Genomic DNA, 4973 nt, shown 5'->3' with positions numbered 1-4973 from the left:
CTATACAATAAAGTGGTAATATGCAAATTGACCATCACACTCTCATAAGATGACAGCACCCACAGTGGCTGACAGCACCCACAGAGGTCCTCCTGCACCCCCCATTGGCTGACTGCTAGCCCAGGTTCCTCCAATGAGCTGTCAATCCCTCTCTTACTCTCTCCTCCGAAGCTGAAGCCTGACTGTGGTGTCCAACAAATTGGAAGTTATAACTCATGTTGTTGGGAGTATCCTCCATTCCTCAGCCAGGGCCAGCCTCTACGCACGCCTGCGACTGGAGTGCCCACAGTCCCGCCGGGGGCTTGGGTCCTCCTGCACCTGCCACTGACTGAGACTCAGACGAGCAGGGCTGGCCAAGGCACAGTCAAGCCTCGGATGGCAGCTGCCCAGCTGCCCAGGGCTGGCCCAAAGCTCAGGCAACCAGGGCTGGCCGAGGCTTGCACTGCTGGCAGTGGCAGCAGCAGAGGTGTGATGGGGGCGTCACCTTCCCCTGATGGCCGGGTCATCTCCCACACCTGAGGGCTCCCAGACTGTGAGAGGGGTCAGGCTGGGCTGAGTAGTTTAAGCATGATTGTTTGTAGTTAAAGTGATTAACTACCCGCCTGGCACTTAGTTAAGGAGTTTCATCCCCTCCCTGACTTCAGGGGAAAATTCCTACCTGGGGAAACAATCTTTCTCGGAGAGGTGACCTTGGTTAAAACACACAGCGCTAAGGGGAGCAAACATATTAAGAACAGTATGCTATATACGCCAGGTCCCTTGAAACATATGCTGTGCAGATGTTTCTTTCCTGCAGCGACTGTGTCAAGCAGCAAGGATGGACCGGCTTCCGGCACTCTAGTAGTTACATAATGAACATTCTGTTCAGGCACAAAACAAGTCTTAACAGATTTAAGAAGGTTGAAATCATACCAGGCCTCTTTTCTGGCCACAATGGTATAAAACTAGATAGACATCAATAAAAGAAGGAGCATTAGAATATTTACAAATACGTGAAAGTTAAACAGCATATTCCTGAACAACCAATGGGTTAAAGAAGAAATGAAAAGGGAAAAAAAAATTATCTTGAGATAAAGTTAAATGAAAACACAGCATGCTAAAATTTTTGGAATATATCAAAAGCAGTTATAAGAGGAAAGTTTATAGCAATAATACCCACATTAAAATAAAGAAAGATTTCAAATAAACAGCATTACTTTACACCACAGGGAACTAGAAAAAAAGAACATATGAGCATTAAAAAGAATCAATATTTAGAAACAAATTTAACCAAGAAGATGAAAGATTTGTACACCAAAAATATGACATTGTTGAAAGAAATTAAAGACACAAATGAATTGACAGGTAGTCCATGTTCATGAATTAGAAGAATTAAAATTGTTAAAATATCCTTACTACCCAAGAGTTACAAATTTTCAACAAATACAAAAAACAATCCTAAAATTCATATGGCACAACAAAAGACTCCAAATAGTCAAATGAATCCTGAGAAAGAAGAACAATGCTGGAGGAATTATATTACCTGATGTTAAAATATATTTCAAAGCTATAGTAATCAAAACAGTATAGTAGTAGCATAAAAATAAAATCATAGACCAATGGAACAGAATAGAGAGCGTCAATATAAACACATGAATATATATAGTCAACAAATCTTCAAGGGTGTGCCAAGAATTCACAGTGGTAAAGAATAATCAAACTTCTGCAGAGCAGAGGAAACAACATGAAACAGCAACCTACAGTGTGGGAGAAAATATTTGAAAACCATGCATCTGATAAAGGGTATCCAAAATACAGCAAAACCCTCACAAAAACCCAGAAGCAACTAATTAAAAAGTGGGCAAAGGAACTGAACAATTTCTTCAAAGAAGAGATACAAAAGGCCAATGGGTACATGAATAGGTGTTCAACATAACTAATCCACAAAGACATGCAAATGAAAGTCACAATACCATCTCACTCATATTAGTAAGGGGGATGGCTAGTGTCAAAAAGACAAGAGATGAGTGTTAGCAAGGATATGCAGATAAGGGAATCCTTGAACACCCTTGGTGGGAAAGTAAATTGGTACAGCTATATTTGAAATCATATAGAGGTTCCGCACAAAATTAAAAATAGAACTACTGTATGATCCAGCAATCCCACTCTAATCCCAAAGTGTATAAAATTAGTATTCTGAAGAAATACCTGCACTTCCATGTTCATTGAAGCATTATTCATAGTAGCTAAGATATGGAAATAACCTACATGTGTTATGCTGGATGAAAGAATAAATTGTGAAATTAGATATAAATACAGGCACAGATATAGGTATACACAAATATTACCCATATATTACATATATTATACAAAATTCTCTCTATATAATAAAATATTATTTAGCTTTAAAAAAGAAGAAAATTCTGCCATTTGGAAAATATGGATGAACTTGGAGAACAGTGTGCTAAAGTAAAATAAGCCAAACACAGAAAAATGAATTTTCATGATATCACTTACATGTGAAATCCAAAAAAGTCAAACTCAAAAAATTAAAGAGTAGAACAGTGGTTACCAGGTTGGAGAGGGGAAAGTGGGGAGATATTGGGCAAAGGTACAAACTTGCGGTTAGAAAATAAGTTCTATAGATGTAATTTGCAACATGGTGACTATATTAATAATACTATATTGTATACTTGAAATTTTCTAAGAGCAAATCTTAAATGTCTTTATTATACATACACAAGTGGTAACTATGTGAGATAAATATGTTAATTAGCTCCATTGTGGTAATCATTCCACAAATCACACTTTATCAAAACACCACATTGCACACTTTACATATATGCGATTTTTATTTGTCAATTATAACTCAATGAAACTTGGAAAAAATTTAAAAAAAAAAACAAAAAATAGAATAAAAAAATAAGGTAAATGTATTTAATTTTTAAAAAATGTTATAAATAATGGGGAGTCTGTGCTAATATTAAAGGACATTTGGGATGGAGTTCAAGAACCCACATCCTGTCTGCCCTAATGCCTTACTCTCCACGAGTTTCCTAAGGCAGTTCCAGTAAATGCAGAACAAACTCTGATAATCAGATATCTCTTGTGAAGTGTGTGGCCAAGGCTGAAGGTCTTAGGGGATTTTCACCCTCTAATAAACCCAAGTTAAAATCTTACCATCAGTCAACCTTGATTAGAGAAGCAAGGAACAGGCTGCAGTTGGTGTGCGTGGAGGCCAAGAGAGGACCAGATGTCTGGCATTGCTATTGTGGATTCATGAACCACATTGAACATTTTAGCACGTCATCCGCCATCTAATAAATGTAGACTCCCTCCTCTGAGCACAGAGCAAGCAGGGTGGTGTAAGATGGAAGTGAAGCCCTTCTCCCTTCTAAAATGCAAATGTGACCTTGTTTGTATTCCCAGGCTTGAGGACATCTGGGCCACATGTACAGATGCATATTATTTGTTTGTATGTTTTGTTTTTATTGGTTTGTTTTATGAATGTTCACACCCTTAAACTTGGGAACCAGTAAGTAGTGTGGTTAACAGTATGTGACTTAGAGAGAGAGTTCTGAGTTCAAATCCTAACACTTCCATTTATTAGCTTTATGAGCCCGGCCATGAACTAAACCTCCAAAAGCCTCAGTTGCCTCCTCAGTAAAAAATTGCTAATTCCTAGGAAAGTTATATTGCTGTGATTATTAGCTATTATTACAGAAGATGTTTATCACAATGTTTAGCACAAGAGTCCTTAGTACATTTATAAGTATTTAGAGATAAATAATATGAACTCATTCTCACTGAGAACTCACTTCCCACTGGCAAGACTGGCATGTAAATAGTTCTAATGCAAAATAGAGGGTTCTAAGTGCTACAGAAAACCTATATAGGTCTTAAAGCTATGGGCAAAGCACAGTGTTCCTCAAAGGGAGGCAGTAGAGAAGTTGCAGAGACACTGATCTGGGTCGAGGGGAAAGTGCCCACAGAAAAGGTGGAGATGGGAGGAAAGTTAGCTGAGAATGAAACTGAACATTAGATGAGGAGTTTGTGTGCTACAGGTTTAGTAAATGGCAATGGCAGGCAACAATGCTCCTGGGATCTCATTTTTTATGCCATCAAGTCCAATAGATAGCAAGTCATCTCTATTTTCATTCTGGTTGTAAATTCCATATTGGCACATTCTAAAGGCCAACAAGGGAGGAATGGATGGGAGACAGTAAAGTCTGATTCCACCCGATTTATGCTCCAACCCTGAAGTCAGGTAGGTCCAAGTAGATTGCAGATAAACATCTGAACTTGGGGACCTGACTAAATGAATCAAATGTTCTAAGTTCTAAACATAAGACAGATGTTTATTTTATGACTAGGCCAGATGCTCACTGAATAACGTTCCCACATTTGCTGATATATTTGATAACCAAACCCTAAATTCTTTCTCAAAATTAAAGATAAAGAACATGTTTAATAACAAGGAATTAATTATAACAAAGCCAATGTAAATAATGTAGGTTTTAAAATTAAAGGCAATTTTTTAAATCTAAGTGATCCCTTTGTAGTGAAATGAAATGTATGCTGCTAGTTTTCCCCATTTACAGATTACGTCCATCTAAGGAAAGAGGTACTACAGGAAAAAATAAACTGAGCATTTGAATGTGTCCAACTCACACTGTTACTGGATCAGATAGAAGTAGGTCAACCATCCCATCTAAATGTTCTCAATAGGAATGGAATAGGTTTTTTTGTTTGTTTGTTTTTATGACTGATCCCAGCAGTAATGTTCAGAGCTTAAGCTGAAAAATCATATGGCATTTTTTAAATGGGATATGGCCACTTGTAATATTACCATTCCCCTCAAATATAAGGCATTTGTTAAATATCAACTGCCTCTCTTTCTGGTCCAGTTCTCACTCAGTTGGTGTAGAAAGAACCCAGGTACTCCTTGGGCATGTATTCCCCTGAGAAAGGCGTTGGGAGAAAGCAGAGGCACC

This window comes from Myotis davidii, unplaced genomic scaffold, assembly GCF_000327345.1.
Source record: "Myotis davidii unplaced genomic scaffold, ASM32734v1 scaffold438, whole genome shotgun sequence".
Lineage (NCBI taxonomy): Eukaryota > Metazoa > Chordata > Mammalia > Chiroptera > Vespertilionidae > Myotis > Myotis davidii.
Note: the sequence above shows the minus strand (reverse complement) of the source record.